This window comes from Mus caroli, unplaced genomic scaffold, assembly GCF_978045245.1.
Source record: "Mus caroli unplaced genomic scaffold, Mus_caroli_1 scaffold_6, whole genome shotgun sequence".
In the NCBI taxonomy this organism is placed as follows: domain Eukaryota; kingdom Metazoa; phylum Chordata; class Mammalia; order Rodentia; family Muridae; genus Mus; species Mus caroli.
The window spans coordinates 33,875,160-33,901,216 of record NW_028227261.1 but is presented as its reverse complement, the minus strand read 5'-3'; the positions used below and the strand labels follow the sequence as shown (position 1 = coordinate 33,901,216).

Here is a 26,057-nt window from a genome sequence, read left to right as displayed (position 1 = left end):
TATGCATGCATGACAGAAGAGGGCGGGGCATCGAATCCCATTATAGATGGTTGGGAGCCACTATGTGGTTGCTGGAAGAACAGCTGGTGCTCTTAACTGCTGAGCCATTTATCTCTCCTGCCAGAAACAAAACGTTTTAAAGATTTATTTAAAGATGTGCATTAAGTTTTGCCAGCATGTATGTATGTGCACTGTGTGTGCACCGTGTTCACGACTGGTGTCTTTGGAGGTCAGAAGAGGGTTTTAGATGCCCTGGAAGTGAGAGTTATCAATGGCTGTGAGCCACCATGTGGATACTGGGAACCAAACCCTAGTCCTCTGCAAGAGCCAACCAGTGCTGATGAATCATTTCCCTGGCACCAATTTTAAGACACTGACCGTGTCACAGCCATGCTAGGTCAGGCACAGAGATGGGCAATGAATGACTTCGTAAGTGACTAAAGTACCCCAAGATAACTTGACTCTGGTCTAAAACATTTTAACGCCATCCATAATCTTGAAGTTTGGTCATTTGGCCTTGTGAAATCAGATTCTAACAGAGTTGTAGCTTCTCCCACTTTCACCTTTTTTCTTTTTCATTCTTCTCCCCTCTTCTTCTTTTCTTCTGGGAACTGTGGTTCACAAAAGTCAGGTACACATGCACAGACATTCTTCTCATGTTACCACAGATGTCCAGTATCTTTTCTTATTAAGAGCCACTTCTGGAGTGCACAGAGTTAGCAAGTGTGATTATCATTTAACACAATTAGTAATCATAAACAGCAGGGCGGGAGGATGCACGCCTTTAATCCCAGCACTTGGGAGGTAGCTCTCTGTGAACTGGAGGCCAGCCTGGTATCCACAGTGAGTTCCAGGACAGCTGAAACGATGTAGAGTTATTAAACAGTTCAGGTTCAGAGGACACCATCTCAATGAAGTGTCTTAATTTATGCCTCCTAGTGAGAAGGCTAGGCTGATTCCATGACAGGCTTTAAATTGGCAGTTAAGGAGACTAGGCCTAAATCTGTTTCCAAGCACTGGGCAATTCCAGGCAATCCCAGGCCTCAGAAGCTGCCCCACCACCTGGCCTGAGGCAAGGACAATGGGTCAGCAGCAGTTTCCAGACTTCCTCAGCAACAGTTTCCAGACCTCCCCAGCAAGTTTCCAGCCTGGTAATGGAATGTCCACAGAGATGGACCCAACAGATTAACATAGAGGTTGACTTATCACGGAATTCCCTAATGTGCTTTACATAAGGCCTGCAAGCTCATTTGGGGAGTCTCTCTAGTTTGGTAATGGGAGATTCCAGCATTCTTGTCTTCTGCAGAATAAAACACTCCTTGTGTTTACATACTATTTAAGTCCAGGGTGTCATTCTTCAGCGAATCAAGGATGCCTACACAAAAAGAGATGTAAAACACAAAATATCAGCAACAGTTAACATCATTTCACTGAAGAACTGTGTAGCCAGTCTGCACAGGAACTCTCAAAGCAAAATTTAGAATCTTTGGCTCACTAGGTATGCTGGCTAGTTTTCTGTCAACTTGATACAAGCTAGAGTTCACCAGAGAGAAGGAAGCCTCAATTGAGAAAATGCCTCTATTGGCTGGGGTGGTTAAGAGCACTACTGCTCTTCCAGTGGTCTGGAGATCAATTCCCAGCAACCGCATGGTGGCTTACAACCATCTGTAATGGGATCTGATGCCCTCTTCTGGTGTGTCTGAAGACAGCTACAGTGTACTCGTCATATATATATATATATATATATATATATATATATATACACACACACACATATACACACACACACACACACATACACACACACACACACACACACACACACACACATATATATATATATATATATATATATATATATATATATATAATCTCTGAGAGAGAGAGAGAGAGAGAGAGAGAGAGAGAGAGAGAGAGAGAGAGAGAGATCTGGCTGTAGGCAAGCCTCTAAGACATTGTCTTAATTAGTGATTGATGGGGGAGAGCCCAACCTGTTGTGGGTTAGGCCACCCCCGAAGGTGGTCCCTGGTTCTATAAGAAAGGCCTCCTAGTGAATTCCAGGCTTTGCTCTGCAAACCTTGCTCCTTAATTCAAAACTGTGGAGGTTTGGTCTGTTGTTATGTAGTGTAATGCTAAACACTGGCCCTGGTTGCCTCAGGACTAGGAGACACTCACACCAGTGATGCTATGTAGCTTTGACCCCTGAGTTATCCCTGATTGGTGAATAAAGATGCCTATGGCCTATAGCTGGGCAGAAGAGAGCTAGGCAGAGTTTTGGTTTCTAGGTTTGGGGTCTGAGGCAGGGAAAGAAGGTGGAGAGAGGAGGTGCTGCAGTAAGGTAAGTGGGTAAGTGAATGAATACATGGCCATGACTGGCCCCAGGTTGGAACAGGGCAAATTATAACTTGGGATTATTGGCGGAGAAGTAGACATAATAGCATGGAGGTTAGATATCTGCTTGGCTCTAGTGCTTTTAAGGCTTATTATAAATATAAAGGTTTTGTGTCTTTTATTTAGGAACTGAATATTCAAGTGCAGGGTAGAAACCCCTGACTGAGATGAAATAATACTAAAAACCCCTAACTAAGAAACTGGAACCAGGGTAGTTGGGTATTGCTGTGACACACCTGAACATGTATTTTGTGGGGGGATTGTGGAAGGACTTTGGCAATTTGGGTTTAGAAAGCCATTGAGGTTGGAAGATAATGTTGAGAGAAATGTAGAAGATAGAGGCCCAATGGGGCATGGTGGTGCACGCCTTTAATAGGAGCACTTGGGAGGCAGAGGCAGGCGGATTTCTGAGTTCGAGGCCAGCCTGGTCTACAAAGTGAGTTCCAGGACAGACAGGTGATACAAAGAAACCCTGTCTCGAAAAAATAAAACACAACAAAACCAAAAACCAACCAACCAAACAAACAAACAAAAAAGAAGATAGAGGCCTGGCTTGTGAAGTTTCAGAGGGAAGTTAAAAGACTCTATGGGACCATTTGCTACTTTAAATTAAGATTCTGTCCTCCTGGTAAGCTGAGGCTGAAGAGTCAGTGGTGATTAACAAAAGACAATTGATTCTGGTTGGCTGGAGCCGAGAAATGAATTAGTGGTGATTAAAAAGAGACCAGCATTATTGAGGTGAAATATTCTGGGAAGTGTTTCTTATAGTCAGCACACAGAATGTGTGTTCTAGAAGTAGCCAAGGTTGTACCTTGTAACCTCCCCCCTCAGCCTGAAACCTGGCTGAACAGGTTTCACTGTTAGCATGAAGAGAGCATCCGATGTGGAGCCTGCCACCCTATCACTCTGCCACTCCCACTGCTACTGCCTGCCGCCTAGCTGTTCCAGAGCCAAACACGTGGTCACCTGAAACTGGACTCCAAGGATGATTTAGCGGGAATGGGCCCCTTCCCCTTCTTCATAACCGAGTGTCTGGGAATAGTAAAATTGAACCTTGAGCAGACTAGTTGTCTTGGTTCCATTCTCTCTCGCGTCACCTACCTCCCTCTTCTCTTCCAGATTCCAGAATGCTTCCCAGGCTAGAACCCAGACATGTGAGCGGCTGGCCGGCCACAACAGATTTGGCAAACCAACGCAGGACTGGGAAATGGCAGAGGACATTTGGAAGAAACACTGCTGGTTTGGAGCTCCATGGAAGAAGAAAATAATTAAAGGAAATTCGTGCAGGAAAAGGTTGGTACGGGCTAAGTTGAAACAGCGTTAAACTGAAAGAACCTAGTGGGGAAACTCCCACTCAACTCCAGATTCGGCATACACCCAAGAATCACGAATAGAAGACAATGCCTTGATGTAACAACACAAGGTATTTTAATGGCGGAGCTCCGGGTCAAAACGTATCTCACACAGGAGACAGTGGATTAGACCACGAGGCTTGGAAGCTAGGGGTTTTTATAGAAAAGGAGTGGGGCTGGGGGAGGAATTGGCACGGTTTCACATGATTGGTCCATTTAAACATCAGCAGCCTGTTAACATTTAACTTAGGTCAGAGGGGTGGGAGATAGGGAGGCGATGGGCCTGCCCGGGCATGTCCTGGTCTGTTCTGCTATGTTCTCAGCCCCACGTTTCAAAGCTCACAAACAACTCTTTGGGCTATTTGACATACATTAAATGAATCACAGGTCTCGTTTTATTTCCTTTCATTCTCCTCTTCTTCTGTTTAGACTAATTCTAATCATAGAATTTTAGAGATTGGTGTCCCCTAACTCTTCATCTACCTAAACTATAGGTTGATATTGCTTTTGAAGAACCATGAGTTTTACTGTATCAATTCTACTCTGGATGAAAGCCATTCCTCTATTTATTATACAAGGGCCGAAAACTAAAGCTAAGCATATCATAAGGATTGGTCCGGCTACAACGGAAATCAAAGAAGTTATCCAAGATGGTTGTGATTCAAACCACGACTCAAACCACCCCTGTTGAGCATCCCGTTCCCGTTTCCTTCGCTCTAATCTTTCTCTCAGTTTCTGCATAGAGTCTCTAACTATTCCTGTATGATCTGCATAGAAGCAGCACTCTTCTTTAAGGGCAGGACACAGTCTTCCTTCCTTTAGGAACAACAAATCAAGACCTCTCCTGTTCTGCAAAACTACCTCAGACAGGGAGGTCAAAGATTTTTCTAAAGCGTCAATGGACTTCTCTATTGCCGCTAGGTCTTCACTGACAGCATCCCTCAAAGACTGAATTCCCTGTCTTCCTTCTCTCAAAGCTGACACTCCTGTCCCCACTCCTACTGCCATACCTATTCCCATGAATGCAGCCAGGGTTAAAGTAATTGGTTCTCTTTTTGACCGCCGGCCAGCATAGCTTTCTTCTAAACTGGATGCAGGGTGATAATATACGCAGGGTAACAGCTGGATCATGACACAAAAATCATGAGATGAATTAAAAATCTTAGTTGATACACAGGGAGTAAGTAAGTCCTGTATTGCAAGCCCACCATCCAACCGGGGAAGGTACAAGATAGTAATTAGCTTTCGTTTTGGACACGGACTGAATTTGTCCGAATAGGTGTTTGTGGGTGGAAGGTGGGGTGCCTATACAGAGACCTGGACTCCTCGCAGATACTTCAGTCAGGGTCAGTTTTTGTCCTGTTCTCCAAGAGCAGGAAGTATGTCTGCTGGTTCTGTTGAAAGCTCCATTGAAGGCAAGTCCTTCATAATAAGGCGGACCCGAGGTCAGGCATAGCCAGGAGTTCTCAGTAGCACTTGGATCAGTTCTATTAAGAACATAAAAGGCTCCTCTCACTAGGTTAAACATCCTCTGTCTTGTTGAAGGAATTGCGGGGGGTAATAGAGGTACCGGAGGAGTGGGAGGTTGGGTGATAGTGGCCATATTAAGGGGGTCCACAATCACTGGAGTAGGCTGAGTAATAGTATGGGTGAGGGGTGTGGACTTGGTTGGGGGGGCCTAGAGGATTGTAGGGGGTCTCTATTTTTAATCTGATAGTGAACAATAATCCCTCATCATATCTTTCCTTGTAAATCCTAAAACCTTAGGTATAACCTTTTGTCCATCCTAGAGCTCTTTTTTCTGGTTCAGTGAAGGTGACACGGAGCGGATGGCACCAGTCAGTACACTCGTCTAGGTCAAATCCTCCAGGTACGTAAGACGCTAGGGAATAGTTGGCTGTTACTCTAATATAGTTCCAGCTCGAGGAGGGCTTCCAGTGGGCTGTACCTGAAGTCTCGCAACCCCAGCTCTTGCAAAAGGAGTCAGCCTTACCTCCACATGTTGGATTGAGGGACTGACTTCGGTGGGGCCCAGGGCAGACATAGAAGGGATGGGTTCGAAGCATACTTTTATCCCTTTGGTTAGAGCAACCACCCCATGGGTCTTTCGAATGTTTTTCTACGTACGGAGGGGGTGTTAAAGGTGCCCTCTGAATGTCAGAGTACCCCTCCAAGTCCCATCTAGGAGGGGCTCCTATAGCCAACTTACAGATGTCAGGGAAAAGATCAGGCCACCAAGTCCACAGAGGGTGTACCTCGGCGATTGTCCATACAGCCCTATCCCCCTCATTGAGTACCTCCCACGTTTGTTGAACAGGACTGTGGGGGTTGAAGTCCTTTGGGATCGCTCCTACAAATCAGGCGCAATTTAAGAGGGTTAGTAGTCTTCTCCAAAGTCCACTCATCATGGCTGACTCCCGGGGGTGCTCTCTTGACATGGGATGCGTGGACACAAGTGGGGATTCCTTCCACTTTGACTGCTGTGGGCGTTGTCAGTAGCACCAAGTAGGGTCCCTTCCACCTCGGCTCTAGGTTTCCCGCTTGGTGTCTCCTTACCAGCACTGTGTCTCCTACTTCAAACTGGTGCGGCACCTGTGTGTCACCAGCAACATAGGTTTCTTTTAGCTGTTCCCAGACCTCTTTTCTTACTATTTCGAGAGCTTTTAATCGAGCCAAAAGACTAGAAGAAGGAGAGAAAGACACATCTGGGTGATTCTTATCCCCTAGGGTCATAAAAATGGGCGGGGGTAACCCCATACATTAATTCAAATGGAGTTAGGCCAAGGGGTCCAGGTGTATTCTGAACCCTGAAAAAGGCATAAGGGAGAATGGCTGTCCAATCGCTTCCGCCGGATTCTAAGGCTATTTTAGTCAGAGTCTCATTTAGCGTTCTATTCATCCTTTCTATCTGTCTTGAACTCTGGGGTCTGTATGCACAATGTAATTTCCAATTTGTCCCAGTTGTCTGGCCAATCCCTGACTTACCTGGGAGACGAAGGCAGGTCCGTTGTCTGACCCCATTACCTTAGGTATCCCAAAGCGGGGAAGGATTTCTTTAAGTATCTTCTTGACCACTACATTAGCCGTTTCTTTCTTGGTGGGGAACGCTTCAACCCATCCCGAGAAGGTGTCTATAAAAACTAGGAGATATTTATTTCCATACCTAGCCGGTTTCACCTCAGTGAAGTCGGTTTCCCAGTAGGCTTCAGGCCTGTCTGCTCGCAGTCGTTTTCCTTCCTGGAGCCTGCTAGACCCAGCGTTGGTTAGTGCACAAGCACAGCAGTTTTTTTACTATCTCTTCTACAATTCTTTTTAATCTAGGAATGTAATAGGGGGACTTACTAACCAATTTTAGTATTTTTTTAGTTCCTAAGTGAGTCAGATGGTGTATGTTAGCTAAGTAATCTCGCCCCTCTTCTTCTGTGAGGGTTCTTTTATTTATTTCCTCAGCAGTGGGTTGTTGGGTTCTCACCACCAGAGTCATTGACCCTTGGGCTGCTTTTTTAGCTTCTTGGTCTGCCATCTGATTTCCCTTTTCAACGGGCCCAGTTCCCTTCTGGTGTCCTGGACAATGGATAATTGCCACCCTACAGGGCAGATGAACAGCTTCTAATAAGCTGAGAATTTCTTCTTTATTTTTTATATCTTTGCTGGCGTCAGCAGTCCACGGTGTCGGTATATTTCTCCGTGAACATGAGCCGTGGCAAAAGCGTACTGGCTGTCAGTATAGACATCAAGAGCCCTTCCTTCTGCCAGCCTTAAGGCTTGAATTAGTGCGATTAGTTCTGCTTTTTGAGCTGATGTACCCTCCAGCAGGCTGCTGGCCCATATGACAGACTTTTCATCCACTACTGCTGCCCCAGCCCTCCGATTACCTTCTAGCACAAAGCTGCTTCTGTCCATGAATCAGCTCATCCCCCCTGGCCAAGGTTGGTCTGTGAGGTCTGGCCGGATTCCAGTCTCTTCTGCCAGTATTTCTTCACACTTATGTGCAGGGGCCTCGTCAGCCTCAGGTAGTAAGGAGGTGGGGTTGAGAATGGCTGGGAGTGCGAAACTTACTTGCTCTGTCAGCAATAGGCTCTGGTAGTGCTTCATTTGGGCGTTGGTCATCCAGAAGTCCGGTGGTTGCCTGACGATGCTCTCAAGAGAGTGTGGGGCCACTATGGTAACATTCTGGCCCATAGTCAGTTTGTCAGCATTTTTTACTAGCACAGCCATGGCTGCTATTGCTTGCAGGCAGAAGGGCCACCCACTGGCCACAGGGTCCAGTTTCTTTGATAAGTAGGCTACCGGGCGCTTCCATGGTCCCAAAACCTGGGTAAGGACTCCCCTTGCCACTCCATTTCTTTCATCAATGTATAGGGTGAAAGGTTTGTTTAAATCTGGCAGGGCCAATGCTGGAGCCTGCATCAGTGCCTTTTTGAGAGTTTCAAAGGCTAGCTGATGTTCTCTGGTCTAGGTGAATTCCCCTTTCTCTTTGGTTAGTGGATACAAGGGAGCTGCCAGTGTGGCAAATCCGGGAATTAAGAGTCTGCACAACCCGGCAGTCCCCAGGAACTCTCTTACCTGGCGAGCAGTGGTTGGGGCCGAGATCTGCATAACAGCTTGTTTTCTGGCTTCTGTGAGCCACCATTGTCCATCTCTCAGGACATATCCTAGGTAGGTCACTTCTATCTGGCATAACTGAGCCTTTAGCAGAGGCCCGATACCCCAGCTTACCTAACTCGCCCAGGAGGTTTTGGGTCCCAATTTCACAGTCCTCAAATGTTTCTGCAGCTAGGAGCAGGTCATCTACATATTGTAGAAGAGTCACCTGTGGGTTATTGGCTTGGAAAAGAGCAAGATCTCAGTGTAGGCCTTCATCGAACAAAGTGGGCAAGTTCTTGAATCCCTGAGGCAGCCTCGTCCATGTGAGCTGTCCAGCTTGTCCACTCTCAGAGTCTTGCCATTTGAAAGTGAACAAGGGCTGGTTGTTGGGGTGCAACCTCAAACAGAAAAAAGCGTCTTTGAGATCCAGGACTGTGTACCATGTCCGACCAGGTGGCAAGGTGCTGAGGAGGTTATAAGGATTTTGCACCGTGGGGTGTATGTCCTGAACGCTCTTGTTGACTTCTCTAAGGTCCTGGACTGGATGGTAGTCACTGGTCCCTGGTTTTTTTTACTGGAAGTAGAGGAGTGTTCCAAGGGGATTTGCATGGGACCAAAATCCGTGGTAGGAGTAGTTTGTTGATTTGGAGGCATATACCCTCTTGAGCTTCTCTGCTCATGGGATATTGTCGGACCCCTATAGGGGTGGCCCCAGACTTAAGTTCAATCACCATGGGGGCTCCCCCGTCATCCCCACTCCTCCTGTCTCTGCCCATGCCTGAGGGTATCGATTCAACCAGTCCTATAATCCCTCAGGGGGCTTTACTTTATTTTGGTAAAGTCGATATTCCTCCCCTAGTTGTTTTTTTTTTTTTTTTCGAGACAGGGTTTCTCTGTATAGTCCTGGCTGTCCTGGAACTCACTTTGTAGACCAGGCTGGCCTCGAACTCAGAAATCCGCCTGCCTCTGCCTCCCGAGTGCTGGGATTAAAGGCGTGCGCCACCACGCCCGGCTCCTCCCCTAGTTGTAAAGACAGCTCTAGAGTCTGGGGCGCTTTTATTCCCCAGAAAACCTCCGGTCGATGAGAGGTGAAAGTTATTTGTGCTTTTAACTTGGTTAGTAAGTCCCTCCCCAATAGAGGCTTAGGACACTCTGGAATGACTAGAGACGAATGAGTTACTCGATTTCTCCCTATGTCTATTACTCGGGATGTGGTCCATGGATATGATTTTTGTCCTGTGGCCCCGATCACCAAGTTTTTTTCATTTTTCTTCACTTTTCCTAGAGGTGTTTTGAGTACTGATAATTTGGCTCCCGAGTCGACTAGAAAGTCCGCGGGGGTCCCCTCCACTTCTAAGGTTACCCTAGGCTCGGGGAGGGGGTCCGAGCCCCGTTCCCCCTAGTCTTCATCTTCTCCAAGAGAAAGCACCTTCACCTCTTGTTTTTTGTTTTTTTTTTCCAGACAGTCGCTCTTCCAGTGGCCCATTTCCTTGCAATATGTGCATTGGTTCCTCTCCAGGCGCTGCCTGCCTTCTCTGGGTCTCCTTGGTCCCTGCTGTCTTTTGTCTCCCAGGTTCCCTGACTGTCTACCTCTTCTTCCGTTATCTCTTTCTCCTACTGTGGCCAGGATCCTAGTCAAAACCTCTTCTTGCCTCCTGTCTCTCCTATCCTCATCCTTTCTTTTTTTTTTTTTTATTGGTACATTAAAAATACTTTATTCAGTACATCTGAGGAAAAATTACATTATAAGTAGTTATTCCCCTTCCAAATTGTACAAATATTGGCCATCCATGTCCTCTTTTTTTGTAGAGTTTTAGTGACATTTAAAAAGGCCTGCTGTGATTATTTTAATTCAACAGAGCTGAAAGTATGAAAATGGTTGTTGTTTAATTTAGATGATAAAACACAAGCCTTTAGATGATCTTCCAATCTTTGCATATTCATTTGTTTTCAATGAGGCCTTACTGGACATAAATATTATTTAAATTATTAAAGTGTTTAATGTCTGAATAATCATTCATTTGTCTATATTTCATCTTCAAAAGCACAGATATGTTATTCTTATATGAATGAAGATAGTGTCCAGTATGAATATCATCTCCTGGTCTAGCAGAACTAAACTTTTTTTTTAAAGGAATATAAAACTATTTATTGACCAATGTTCACCATTATTTACAATAAAGTAAATATACAGTTGGATGACATTCTGAAACTACACAGTTACTTTTCTGGCTCATTGAACCAGAACCCAAATACTGAAAAGATTGATCCTACCAGTAAGGAATGAGTCAAGGTAAAGAAAAAGCATGCAGGTCATGAAATAATATTAGCAAATTTTGTTCACTCACTTAGTCAGCAGGTCTTAAATTGCCAACGTCAGCTCCAACCACGATTCTATTTCCACATCAAACAGATTCCATGAATCATAACCTTTTAGTACAGACTTTAACTTTCTACAAAGGGATGGTTCACCAGAGGAACCTTTACACAGACTGGCTGACCTGGACCTGCCTCTGCCTCTCAGCTGGCTTCTTAGGTCAGAGCTCTATCTGCCTCTAGCCCAAGTCTTGTTATTAAAGCACACTATTACTTAGTCTAATTCCATTTTCCAAAGGGGACGTGTACAACACTCTGTAAATATACCAATGTATTTATGTGATAAAACATCAATTCTGATGTTGTTGCCTTTAAACTATCCAATAAATCGCAGAATCTGCTTAATCTGAAAGGTTATGGTTTCAGGAAAATGTTCACAAGGAGGGAATCTCATCAACTTGTATCTTCATCTTCAGTTAAAAACAAAACAAAACAAACAAGTTATGTGTTTTATGCATACACTGCATAGAAACAATAAAACCCCAGAATGGTCCTTCTGTGTCCCAGTTAAAAATCAGTTCTGACTTGAGTAATAACTGTAAAATCTCCCCAGCGTTTAAGAAAAGCTATTCTTCAAAGCTGAGGAAATACAACATGGTAGCAAATATTCTATTGTTAAGGGAAGCAACTACAGAAAGTTCTTACTTGCTCAAAGGAATCAGTGCCTTTTGATGCAGAACAAAACCCAAAAATATCCCAACTACTGTCAATACTTTCAAAACCAGCATATCAAACTTGATTTTCACTAGATTGCTATTTTTTCCACACTAGTAATTCAAAACCCAAGATCCAGATTATATATATATATATATATGGAAACAATTATTGTGCTTCATCTTCGGGACAAGAATGCCAAGTCAGCCTCTCCTCGTAGAAGGCAATGACAATCTGAGGACACTTCATATTCACCTCCTTTGGCAGCACCAAGTCAGCCTCATCCGAGTCCTTCCACTTCATGAGAAACATTAATTCTCCCCTGCTGTCTGTGGCACCAATTATTCGTTCAGGATCAAGACCTCTGGCAAAGCCCCTAGGTTTGTCAGCAGCATCTCTCTTCTTCTTCGATTTGCTATCATCAGATTCACTGTCAGCTAAAATTTTCCTTTTTGTACCATCTTTTTCTTTACCAGCTTTTTGAGAATTAAGAAATGCTTCAATTAAATCTGGACAATCTAAATTTTCTTCTGGATCCCAAGTATTATCAGCATCTGTGAACCCCTTCCACTTCAGGAAATACTCCACCTTCCCATTAACTACAGGACGGTCCAGTACTTTTTCTGGACAACGCCGGGGGTTGTACGGGGAGGGCAGCAGGGTGATCTCTCCGGAAATGTCCATATCTTGTTCCACCAGCACCGGCTCGTTTCAAGTAGAGGAGCGTCTGCTTCCAGTGGGTGGCCGGGTGAAAAGGCGATGTGGACAGCACCAGAGGTTTCTCCAAGTCCCCTCCGGGAAAGGTCACTTGAAACCAGACGGTGAAACCGGGTAGAGGCGCGGAACCATAGCAGCTGCAGCGGAAGCGTCCGCCCACACCAGCCTCCAGCCACACCTGCTCCAGGCCGGCTCGGGCCACCTCGAGCTGGGCAAAGCGCTGCGGCCGGGCAATCACGTCCTCTCCGGACAGATCCTGCACCACGATCTCCGAATGGCCCATGAGGCAGCGCGTGGCGAAGCTCTCCATGCAGCTCATATCCACGCCATAATGCTGCTTCACCTGGCTCCAGAAACCCAGACGCCACTGGAGCATCTGGTCGCTAATCCGGGCCACAAAGAGCTCCGCGGAAGCTGGCAGGAGGAGACCTCCCTCCTTCAGCCATTTGGTCCGCGCGTGGAGCACGGAGCTCAGCATAGACTCGTGCAGAAGCCATTCCACTCGCTGACGATGCGTCCACTCGCTCCGGCAGCTCCACCGTTTCCACCGGGCCCGGCAGGACGTGCACGCGGTCCTCCAACCCGTCGAGCCGCACCACCTCCCGGGCCTGTTGCCAGATGGCGCTGGCCTCCACCGCGTACACGCGCCGGGCCCCCGGCCTGGGCACAGAAGATGCTGAGAGTGCCGGTGCCCGCGCCCACGTCCAGCACCGTCTTGCCTCGCAGCGCGGCCCAGTTCTTCAGGATGCCTAAGCGGTAGGCGTTGGTGCGGACCGGGTCGGAGATCATCTCCTCGTGGACCGAGACATCGGAGTAGCATTCGTAGTACAGCTGGTCCCGCTCGCGCTTGGTCCTCGGGGTCGTGGCGGGGCCGCCTCCTGCTCCCCGCCATTTTCCTCCTCGGCTCCCTCACATCCGGCGGCCCCCCCCCCCTCAAGCTTTCTTTAATTGCTCAGCGGCATCTTGACCCCGGCAGCCAACTCCTGTTTTCTAAAATTCCTTTTCAATGTTAATAGCCTGGGCACCCTTACATTTCTGGGTCAGATTGATACCTATAATGCAGCTAGAGTAATGGGCTATTCAAGCTACTCACCTTGATTTCAGGAAAAAGAAGGCAAGTGCTATGAGGAATGTTCAGGCAAGGTCTGAAGTAAGGATCATTGCTCACAGAGGGGAGGAGCTGGCAGCAGAATAGCCTGAGCTAGAATGGTGGATTCTTCCCCCCCCCCCCCCCCCCCCCCGCCAAGAACAAATGCTAATGAATCCTCATCCTTTCTTTTCTCTCTTTTTTTCTCTAACTTTTCATCTTCTGTTTCTCTCTTATGATACACTTTCTCTGCCTCTCTAACTACATCCCTTATGGTGTAATCCTGCAAGCGAATCCTGCAATTCACTGTAACTTCTTCCTAATGTCAGGAGCCGACTGGCCAATGAAGGCCATAATTACTGAGGCCCTTTGACCCTCAGACGTGGGGTCGAATGGGGTATATCTCCTGTAAGCCTCCATGAGCCTTTCGAGGAAGACCGAGGGGGGCTCAGTCGCTCCCTGCATAACCTCTCTTACCTTGGCCAGATTCATGGGCTGCTGAGCAGCACCTCTGAGACCCGCCACTAGGACCCGACGATAATTGCACAGTTGTTCCCTACCTGGTGCCATATTATAATCCCATCAGGGCCGAGTCAGCGGGAATCCTTCATCTATCTTAGCTGGAGTTTGGACAGGGCGCCCAGCCTCGTCTCGGACGTTTTTCCAAGCCTCGAGGAGAATCCTCTCTCTCTCCTTGGTTGTGAATAGAGTCTGCAGAAGCTGCTGGCAGTCATCCCAGGTCGGCTGGTATGAATACATTAATGATTCAACCAACCCAGTGAGTCCTGCAGGGTTCTCTGAAAAAGGGGGGTGATTAGCTTTCCAGTTATAGAGGTTAGAAGAGGAAAAAGGCCAATACTGTAGGGGCTGTAGACTATTCGGATCGGCAGGGGGAGCCCCAATAGCCCTGAGGGGGAGCGCCACAGTTGAATCCGCAGGCCCCTCAGGGGCAACTCCTTGCCTGCTCCTTGTTCCTGTGGAGGGACCCCCTCCTCCGGCCAGGGCCTGAGGCAGGGGTCCTGAGGGAGCTGAAGGTTGGGACTGGGGAGCATACGGTGGGGGTTCAGGGCTGTCGGGCCACTCAGGGGGGTTCTTTAATCTCTGGATAGATCTTGGGGGGTTTCGTCACTGGTGTGCTGCGATCATTATCTCCCCCGAGCAGTGGTTTCATTTTCTCTTTCTCTCCATTTTCTCGGATGGCTAGGATCTTGGTGCCAGGGTGGAGAGGCGGGAGGAACGGGTGAACCCACGGGGATGGGTAGCGTGTCAAGTCCTCCCATACCATGATGTATGGTTGCTGGTCTGGATGTGACCCTGGCCCTTCCTGAAAAACAATGGCCTTCACAGCCCTTATGCTGGGTAAGTAAAAAGTTCCTTCTGGTGGCCAACCTACTCCAAAAGCAGGCCATTCCGAGGAACAGAAAGTCATCCATGGCTTTTTCTTCACTGGAACTGACAAATTTCGTCCTCTAGCCCTAACGTCCATCCAATGGTCCTTAGTCAAAGAAAAAGTAGTAGACACGGTCTGTCCCATAGTGAAGAATAAGAATAAACACAACACAATGACAGAGACGGAAAACACTAAGACATCCAAACACACTCGTCTGTGTCTGGACTTACACAACCAGCCAAACACTACCTCTGATGGAGTGGGATTCCGCGTCCACTCCTCTGGCAGGAAGAGCACTCACTCTTCTTCACTCTGCCAGGCAACAGCCAGGTCCTGCTGACTGTTCCGTACCCTGGGCACTCCAGGGTCTCCCTCAGAATGTCTTCCAGGGGTGCAGCCTGTGGGGAAATAGACCGTCGTCTTCCCACAGCCACTAGGGTCCTTATGGTTCACAGTGGCAGCTGCCAGAATACAGAATACCAGAACTGGTAACACAGGTGGGGCTCAAACCCACAATCTCAGAACTGAAAAACTAAGACACAAATTCATCAGTGCCACATTTAGACACTTAGACAACAGACAAGACTCACACAAACAATCGCACCTCCAAGGGGTCCTTCGGGGTTCCTGGGTGTCACGCAGATCTCGGTGGGACCTCCAAATGAAAGAACCTAGTGGGGAAACCCCCACTCAACTCCCGATTCGGCATACACCCAAGAATCACGAATAGAACACAATGCCTTGATGTAACAACACGAGGTATTTTAATGGTAGAGCTCCGGGTCAAAACGTATCTCACACAGGAGACAGTCGATTCGACCACGAGGCTTGGAAGCTAGGGGGTTTTTTTTAGAAAAGGAGTGGGGCTGGGGGAGGAATTGGTGCGGTTTCACATGATTGGTCCATTTAAACATCAGCAACCTGTTAACATTTAACTTAGGTCAGAGGGGTGGGAGATAGGGAGGCGATGGGCCTGCCCAGGCATGTCCTGGTCTGTTCTGCTATGTTCTCAGCCCCAGGTTTCAAAGCTCACAAACAACTCTTTGGGCTATTTGACATACATTACATGAATCACAGGTCTCAAGTTTTATTTCCTTTCAAAACCTGCTCGCTAAATTCACTTAGGTTCAGTGAAATTTATCAGGGGCTAGGAACATAACAGGCAGTTAGCCGTAGCTCCCAGAAGCTACATTTTTAGGTGTGAGAAAAGAAAGGGTTTAATAAAAGGGATTTAATAATTAGGTGAATGGCCACAGTCAGAAACTGCATCATGCGGGAGGAAAATGTCCCAGAAACAGAGAGAAATTTCAGGGGTGCCCTGCTTTGTTCTCTCTGGGTGTTACAGCAGAAGTGCTCTGCCCTCTTTGTGTTTTTGTCTAATGTCTGGTGCACCAATCTGTTTACGTGTTCAATTCATGTATGTTCGTGTCTAGTCTGAATGAATGAATGTTCTATGTTTTATGTTGGATAATAAAGATGGCTAAAAAACTTTATCTGGTGGTTCATCAAAGCCGAGAGCAGCCACATACTTCAACCAGGAAACAGGCACACAGCAGGAGGGTCCCTGCTGGAGAAACTGTTCCTTATAGGAAAAAAGAGAGTCTGCAGCCTCTTAGTTTTGGGTAAAAAAGCTGATAAATGTTTTTTTCCTGGAGGGTTCTCTACATTTGTGATTATTGCGTTTAGCTAATGATAAAGTGCTTTTTATTCTATGATTGTAGCTAAAAAATTAATATTCTCTGATTGGTCTAATTGTAACTGCTTCATTTGTTTTTTTTTTTTATTATTGGTAATGTGCTCTGCGTGTTTTCACAATCAGCTCATAAGTTATTGGTTAAGATTAAATAATTGTTACATTGCTAACAGATTGTTAGCCTTAAAATTGATAACTCAGGTTTAGAGTCCTTCCAACACGTGGCATAAGGCAGGCCAAGAGGCTGGGTCTCAAGGATATTTCTAGTTGAGATAATAATGTGATTCTTATCCTAGGAAGTAGAATTAAAGATAAGATTTAAAGCAATGTCTTTTTAATGAAGCATTAAAGCTTGCATGTATTCATAGGTATTAATTGGCAGCCAAACTTCGTAATATGATAGTAATGCTTCTAATATTAGTTTTATAAGTGATAAATTGTTTTAAAATTGGGTTTTACTTTCCCAAAGTTAATGTTACAAAAGAAACTTAGTAATTCTTTACAGATCTAGCCAGATGCTGTTTAAATAAAGTTCAAATTCATAGTTTGTAAAGAGTCAATCAGACCATAAAATTTATCAAGGCATTGCAATCTGGCTTGCCTACCTTTTATATAGTTATTATAGATCCAAAAGTTTGTTTCCTCTTTTCTCTCTCCTTTGCATCTTAATGATTGTAAAGGTTTTGCTTCTAGTGAGTTTGTAATAACTGGAATATTTTGCCTCTAGTATGGCTAAATATTGATCTACATTATGTGAGACATTTTTATCATTTCTGCTTCTATACAAGAAGGCAAGAGTTTTAATCTTTCAGTGTATATTGTTTCCTAAGTGGAAAATATTTTATTAGCTAATGCTTCTCAAGGGAAGTTTACTTTAAATCCTTGCTCTCACCCAAAAGATTCAGAGGCAATATCTTTTTATTACTTAGGGTTTTAATTTACTACAGAAGGTTTTGCAGAAAATAGAGAAAGCTTTTATAATTGTTACTATTTATAATCAATGGTAATTAAATATTAGCTGTGCCCAAAACAATTCCTTGGCAAGAGAAAACATTATTGTAAAGTATTTTTTCTCATCCTCCCAGCTGATCGTTGGCCCACGCAGAGCCAGCTAGCTGCTGGCGACTGTGGGGTGGAGCTGCCACTTAACATCACGCACCCCGCCTCCGTTTCTGAGATGCGGGGCTCAGCAGTGGGTTAAAATCCACAGTCCTTTTTAGAGTGACTCCACATGCCAGGGTGGCAGGCGGTCAGGGTCGAGGAGGACTTAAAACATACGGGCCCCTCCCGGGTACCCTGTGGGTGAAAGGCCCAAGGCCTCAGAGCCACAACAAGGCTGAGGGTAAACTAGGCTGAGGTGGCTTTCACCTCAAAACATAGTTTCAACGTCCTATTAGAACCATTGTTGTACTAATAAAGAATTGAAAAGTATACTCGTGTATATTTAGAAAACCTATAACAAAAACTGTGTCTTAAAAACCTGACTAAGTGTATGTTCCTTGTTCAATACAGCTATTTATTTGGTTATTACAAAATATTAATAATTGACCTATTACATACCATCATTTTAAATAGATTAACAATCAATATCCCAAAGACGAGTTAAAATTGTTTTTATACATGCTTTTGTATCTTCTATAAATTCATGCATGCATACATCCCAATTATTGTGTTTGAAAACAACCCCTATATGAGAAGTAAGTACATGTGAATTAGATCAAATGCTTATTCTTTTGAGTTTCCCCGTTTCAGCACAGATAATCTAGTTGTGTGCTGTAGATGGTGTTTTAAAATACTGAACAATCAAACCTTAATCTGTATATTAATAGTCAATGTTATATCTCAGAGCTCACAATTACTTAAGATTGTTCGTCCCTCAAATGCTATTAATTCTCAAATTTGCAATTGCTTATGCGTATACAACTCATAGAAAAAATGCTGTCCTTTTAAGAAGGCAGTTTTTAGACATTTATTAAATTGTTCTAGATTGCCTAGACATCTTAAAACAATGCCATGGTAGATTTATATCTCAGGCAGTCTATAGGTCGTACATATAAGATAGATTGGATATATAACCTCATTCTTTGTGTATTCAAAACAGTTATGGTTTAAGATAATATTTTAGTATTCTTGAAAATTGTGCATGTATAATTCTTTCCTTTTAGTGTCCTCAGTTACTACTTGTTTCCACATAATAGTGTTAATTCCTTTTTTTTTTAGATTTATTTATTGATTATATGTAAGTACACTGTAGCTGTCTTCAGACACACCAGAAGAGGGAGTCAGATCTCGTTATGGATGGTTGTGAGCCACCATGTGGTTGCTGGGATTTGAACTCTGGACCTTTGGAAGAGCAGTCAGGTGCTCTTACCCACTGAGCCATCTTACCAGCCCCCAATAGTGTTAATTCTTGAGGACTTTTATTTAATAAATTGCTACAAATAAATGCTCTTATTTCTAGTTAATAAATAAATAAATTATGCACATGTGATTCTTAATAACTTTTCAAGCTTTCTAGTTACAACCGCTCCTTAAGAGAAACAATTGAAAGTGCAATTAGTCACTGCTCCTTTTTACATGAATACAGTCAAGTATTTGAAATGTTTTGTCAACAAGTTATTAATTCTAAGGATTAGATATTGTGAAACTTTAAAACTTTAACTTCTTAAAAGACAAAGAAGGGGGAAATTATACCCCTGTGCATACTATTTAGTGCATTCCCATGCACACTATTTAAATCATACTTTATTTTCTAATTTTGAAATTTAGATCTAAAGAATTTAATAAATGCTTTATAGTATCTTAAAAGGATCTACTTATTGGCTTATGATTTGATCCTAAACAGCTACCTTATTAGGGAAGGGAAAAACATAGGTTTTCTCCACAGAATGCTGCAGAAGCATGATGGTTAATTCATGCAACGAGCTGGCAGGTGAGTTGACTCAGTGCCCTGATTGAAGTGACTAGAAAACTAAACTGGGTACAGGTTTTAGATCCATCCTTGCTTGCCATTTTTTCCAGTTTGGACTAGCTTCAAGCCTTTTAACTTTATGGCAAAAGAACATCAGAGACTGTATATTCTGACTTAGTAAGATTAGTCATTTAATAGAGTCATAATGATTTTTCTCTTTTCTTCAATGTGACCAGTTATTCTAACTCAATCTAGACTGGTCTAATATTTAGTCCAATATTAGAGATTCCTATTGTAGATAACTAAATTTCTTAATTACCTAGCAAAGTTAATTCAGAGCACAGCCTCCTCTTCCTGAGAATCTCTGGCCTTTTTACTAATTCTAAAAACCAGCTCCCCCACAAGGAGGCCAGAGACTGAGCTTGAGCCTTGCTAATTTGCAACTGAATAAAGTACCTGGACTTCCCCAAAAGAAGATTTATATTGTTACCTTCTCATTGTCTGGATCTTGTTTTTCAAGCAGGTCAATCAACACCCTTCAGCCTGACTGCAGCGGGTGTGCATCCCTGCCCCCAAGAGTGTGCAGGTGGCAGCTACTAATTTTCATTCTAAAGGCATGGCTAGAAAGGTGGAAGTTTCGGATATTAGAAGAATGTTGTTTTTATTCTGATAAGACCGGCTTAGTCCCTTAGCTGGTCTCCAGTTTCCCTTGCTGTTATTGCAAGGTCCCCTTGGTTCCTCAGGCTGTAGAGATATTAGGGATGAGGAAGGTGATCTCCGGCTCCTAATATAGCCTAAGAGCCACAAATTGTGGTGTTATTAGTGACATAATTCTTGTAGAGGCCTTGCTGAATCTGAGGTTGACAATTATCCCTTGGGAGCTGCACAGTACTCAGAATTGTGCATGTTGGTTCGTGATAATATGAATATAGTATGGGCATCAGCGTGGGTGCAGGCAAATCACTGCAGGGGAAGGTCCAACTTGACCATTTTTGAGTTCCCTGAGAGACACACTCGGTTTGGATGGAGGTTGGTATCTAGTTCCAGTTACAACCCAAAATATCTTTCTAAGGCTCTGCCTCCCCTACCCAAAAGATACCAAGAGCCATGATTGTGGGTCGTGACAGTACCCACGGGAGGAATCGGGTCAATACGCCCCCAGCCATGGTTAAAACCCACTCATTCAAGGATGAGGAAATCATTTAATCACCTTAGTTAAGCATGGCCTTATTAAGCTTAATTCAAAGGGGGAAGAGAGGTTGGAGACCATACCGTGAAAAGGGCAAGCCCTTTACAGCCTCCCACCCTAACAAGCCAAATGGCCTTGTGCTACAGAGCTGGTCGTCACCCCCTCCTCATTGTTCCCTGCCTGTCATCCAAGGCTGTTGAGGAGGAGGATCCATGAACTCTCCTTCAGTGTTATCACACTATAGTGACTTTCAAAATCATACAGTTAGTCTTTGCCAGTGTTCCAACACCCTAGAAAGACAGTGTAGCTGACTACTTGGTATTCAGTAAAAATTTAACTAGGAAGTTACCTATTCAGTAACTAATTGGCATTATAAAAGACGGAGCCAACAGCTCAGGGCTAGTCTACAAGATGTTTACTAGGACAGAAAGGACAGACTTATCCTAATAGGGTTTTCTGTGAGAAAAGTTAGGAAATCCCACTGAGACAGGTTTCTTCATTAGGCCCTAAGAATTCAGGCAGAACTATAGAGCATAAATAAATTTTATGCCTCAGCCCAGCCTTTTCTTTTTTATATTAACAACAGGGAGGAGATGTAACCTCCCCCCTCCCCCAGCCTGAAACCTGGCTACAGGTTTCACTGTTAGCACAAAGAGAGCATCCGGGGTGGAGCCTGCCACCCTATTGCTCTGCCACTCCCACTGCTACTGCCTGCCGCCTAGCTGTTCCAGAGCCCAAAACGTGGTCACCTGAAACTGGACTCCAAGGATAATTTATTAGGAATGGGACCCTTCCCCTTCTTCATAACCGAGTGTCTGGGAATAGTAAAATTGAACCTTGAGCAGACTAGTTGTCTTGGTTCCATTCTCTCTCGCATCGCCTAGCTCCCTCTTCTCTTCCAGATTCCAGGATGCTTCCCAGGCTAGAACCCAGACATGTGAGCGGCTGGCCGGCCGCAACAGTACCTTGCATTGGCACCAAACTTGATAGTGCAAGAGTCAGTGAGGTGGTAGTGGTTTTGAAGGCATGAAGGGGTCATGGAGAGCAGCGGAGGCTTGACATTGTGGCAGTGCTGGAGTCCCTGAAGAGAGCCCAGTAGAGGCTATGGGTGAAAGTGCAGGCCAACTGAAGAAAGAGATGCCTGCATTTTGGAGATCCTAGTACCATGGGATAACTACCAAGAGCAGCAGAAACAGTGGAGTAAAGCAGTTGGAGCCTAGAGGAGAAGCTGTGTGTGTTACAAAGGACAGAGTTGGAGAAGTGACCTGTACCCTTTGAGGAACCCACAAGATGGTGAGTGAATCTCAGATCATTAAACATTGAGTTAATACTCTGTTGACGTTTTGGGGTTTTGTTTGTTTCGGTTTGTTCAGATTGTGACTGCCTTGGTTCTTCCCTCTTGATGATGTAAGAAAGTGTTTAATCGGGCTGGAGAGATGGCTCAGTGGTTAGAGCACTGTCTGCTCTTCCAGAGGTCCTGAGTTCAAATCCCAGGAACCACATGGTGGCTCACAATCATCTGTAATGAGATCTGATGCCCTCTTCTGGTGTGTCTGAAAGCAGCTACAGTGTACTTACATATAATAAATTAATTAATTAAAAAGTATCTAATTTACATTTGACTTGACAGAAGCCCACAGTTGAGAGACTGAATTTTAAAATGCTTCACATTTTAAAAGAGATTGGCTATTTTTAAGAGACAGAATTTTTAGGAATTCAAAACTGTTTAAACTTTTAAGGACTGTGGGTCTTTTAATATTTGGAATATTTTATATTGTGATGTTCCTATTAATGTGATATCTTGGGAATAAATAAGAAAGAAAAGGTTGTGTCTTACTAGTGATGTGTTTGTGTTTCATATTGATAAGGGGTTAGGTATACTGGCTAGTTTTCTGTTAACTTGACACAAGCTAGAGTCAGTGAAGAAAGTCTCACCAGGCATGGTGGCGTATGCCTTTAATCCCAGCACTCGGGAGGCAGAGGCAGGCAGATTTCTGAGTTCGAGGCCACCCTGGTCTACAGAGTGAGTTCCAGGACATCCAGGGCTACACAGAGAAACCCTGTCTTGAAAAAGCAAAAAAAAAAAAAAAAAAAAAAAAAAAGCAAGCAAGCAAACCTCAGTTGAGAAAATGCCTCTATAAGATCTAGCTGTAGAAAAGTCTCTTTTTTTAATTAGTGCTTATGGAGGAGGGCCTAGCCCATTGTGGGTGGGGCCACCTCAGGTAGGTGGTCACTGGAGTCACTGGAGAGAAGGGAGCCTCAATTGGGAAAATGCATCTAGGGCTGGAGAGATGGCTCAGCTGTTAAAGGCTATACTTATGACAAAAAATATAAGAGAAAATTCCTTGATAAGATCAGGGTATAGGCTAAATGCCTGTGGCATCTCTGGGTACCTGCATAACACACACACACACACACACACACACACACACACACAGTGGATGAAACAAAAAGCAGAGTCCAATAACTTCATAATACAAATACAAAAATACATACATGCATACATTCATACATACATAAATACATATATGCATACTTACATGCATACAGACTGACATATAAACATTCACTTATAGAATGGTTAGAACAAAGCTCCTGCAAGCAGGCTCCAGGCATTTTATATATACACATATATACATAGATTCACACAATTGGTAAATGAAGCAAGCCCCAACACACCACCCAGACAAGCTTTACACACATATATATACATATATATACACATACATACACATAGTTGATGGATGGAAGGAACAATGTTCCAGCCCTCCACACTTTATTCTTTCTTCCATAGCTTATATATCCCAGTAAAAATCATTCATGCACTATAAAATCACATTGTAATTACATTTTAGTTTTCTTCTAGAGAATGATTATGAAAACACAGTGCATTCCCCAATACCTTTACAAGAAATAACACTATGTAGTACAGGTAAAGAAAACAAATTATTTCCAAAAACCTACGTACGTTTGTAACTAAGCAACTTGCTGTAGATTAACAAAGTGTAAGCAGGCAAGGAAAGTAGTTTTCTCAGCTAGTTTCTCTTACTGGCAGCAATTTGCAGTTACAAAGAAATGAGTAGTTATTTTGTTATTTATCTTTAAAATTAATCTTCTAAGAATCTTAAAAGAATCACAAATCTAAACTTTTATATAAAAATCAGTCATATCTACCTTAAATCCTCAAAATGCCTATCTACTCATCAGCAGTTCTTCATAAATCGTAACAGGAAGCTGAGGGGAAAAAATGAGTATAAGAAATTAATTATCAGCAGTCCAGCCTCAGTGAGAGTCGCATCAGCCAGCACTGCCATTGTTCTTGTGCCCTGACCAGAAAATATCCCTTTACAAAGGGCTTTACTAATATGAGTATGCCTTTCTCAACTTCAACTTGTTTAAGATTTTCTAAATCAGAGCCAGTATTAAAAACATGTCAACCTTGCTTCATTAACAATTCTATTTTTCCAAAAGTTTTTAAGGGTGGTGGTCATTGCTAACAATCTTTATCTCTAAGTTCTTTCCGACGTTGAGCTATGTTATGTGTCTGCCTCACCGCTGAGGCATCTGAGCGTCTGAGTACTAGGGGCAAGCCACTAAGGGGAGGCAGATCACAGTCTGTAATAGGGGTCCCAGTCAGTCTTCCCCTGGGTGAGGAACAGCGGAGTCTGAGATGAATGCTGTGGTTCCTTGTCTCCTGTGTTCCTAGATGTCACTTGGGCACAAGTAGGTCAGCAGGTCCACTCTTTCCCTCAGGGCATTTAAGTGCCAGGCAGGGAGGGGAAGGCTGAGCCTGGGATGGAGGTGGTATCTAGTATGGTAGCACCTTGAGTAATAAGACAGAGGGCCTCTGGGAGATTTAGGTGCAGGGCTTTACAACAAGGCTCCTTCCCATCCCCAGGTGATCCTTGATGAAGAAGACTGTCCTTGCTTTTCCAAACTGTTTTATTTGATGGCAGATGTAAATGTATACCCCTTACTCAGGGTGAACCAGGGATTAAATATCTTCTAGAAGGAAAGGAAGCTCATTGGCTAAACACTTGGTGCCTATCTAGATACCTCATTAGCATGGAGAACTCCAGGTTTTTATGCTCTGTGACCAAGTATCATGGTCCTCTCAGTGGGGTGTCATGGTTACGTGGTCTAGATCGGGTAGGTTGACAGGGAGCTGGCTCCACATCTTCCGATCTCAATTCTGAGATTCCCCGCAGTTTGGGCTTACCCAGCCTTACCAGTTCTTCTGTCTGGTGGCACCGCCCACTTTCCCTACACTTTCCTAGGGTGGTGATGGAATGATTAATCTGCTCCAGCGGCAATGCTTGAAAGTGATATAGCATCATTATTATGAGTGCGAGAGACTGGAAGTCTACCCAAAGTTCTCATACAATTCTTAGGTGAAGAGGGATGGGAGGGCAGCAAGCAGAGCAGAACTCTATAACAGCACGAAGTCCTCAGGACACGTGGTCCTCGGGGATGTGCCACATCGAGGCTCACCCATGTGGCTGTGGTAACCAGTGACCACATTCCGTGAGTTCTAAATCCCTATGTCGTTCCTCCTGTGTGGCCCTAGGCAGTTATAGACAGTTGTGAGTCGCCTGACACGGAATCTGGGAACTGAATTCAAGTCCTCGGAAAGAGCAGCAAGTACTCTTACCTACTGAACCATCTCCAGCCCTCGTACTTTTAACAAAACACAAAGTCTTGTTTTTTTAAGTCATTTAAAAAACATTACTGGAGCAGAGCCGAATCCATAAGAGAGTTAATCTTGGTGCTGTTACATTAGACCTCAGTTTCTCCCACTCAGTGAATCTTATTTCCTTAATACCTGAGCTACGGGTTTTTATGTTTGGGGGTGAGAGTCTGAGAGTTAGTCTTGGTTGTTAACTTGATTATATCTGTGATTAACTAAGAGACCCTACCTTTGAGAGATTTTCTTAATCAGGTTAATGGAAGTGTACAAAATATGGCCAGTGCTTCCCAGGGCTACCAAGATATAAGGTGCGTAAAGTGGAAATCTACTGCATTCTGTCTGCCAACCTTTGTCTCCAGCAGGCAAGTTTAACTGTTGCTGTTCTGGCTCTGTGGATGCCATCATCTGCTGCCATTGGAAACCAGTCTTTTCTGTCTTCAACATGGACTAAAGTGACTCTCTAGAAATCAGCCACTCCTTCAGCACCAGGTTGAGACTGATGAGGAATTCAGGCTCAGGGAGGGAGTGGCTAATGGAGTCTTAGCCTCTCGAGTGGGAGGACAGTATGCCACCAGAATATGTCCTTTCTCCTGGTGTGTGTGTTTTAGTGAATGTATGAGAGTGTGTATGTGTGTGAGTGTTTGTGGGAGAGAAAGTGTGTATGTGTGTTTGCGTGTGATGTATGTATGTGAGGATACTCACATTCAGGTTGCTATGCCCAAAAGGGAGGTCAGATGACAACTTTTTGGAGTCATTTTTCTTCTGCTGAGTGCCAGGGATCCAGCTTCTGTCATCAAATTGTGTGGCAAATGCTTTTATATTCAGAGCCATTTTACTGGCTCTTAACTAGAGTTCTTAGACTCAAAGCCTGTGTGCTGAGAGCCCCAACAGCCCAGGCCAACCATTCTGTGACTCTCCATCAGCTCCCTCCTGTGCGCCTAGTGATCAGCCTTCCACAGCTCACTTCCCACAACGCCTGTACCCTCCATAGGCTGATGCTTTCCCTAGATAATGACTTCTTAA

The 26,057-nt window shown here is 44.4% G+C and overlaps 1 long non-coding RNA gene and 1 pseudogene across 1 annotated transcript; both read right to left on the bottom strand.

The window, feature by feature from the left end:
* Positions 1–26,057, bottom strand: LOC110293181 (uncharacterized). The gene is made up of 3 exons (XR_002377787.3): positions 25,737–26,057; positions 23,522–23,581; positions 1–1,375 (listed from the first exon to the last, which is right to left on the bottom strand). It is a non-coding gene; the product is annotated as an uncharacterized LOC110293181 (long non-coding RNA).
* LOC147004215 (protein arginine N-methyltransferase 6-like) lies at positions 11,529–13,283 on the bottom strand (annotated as a pseudogene).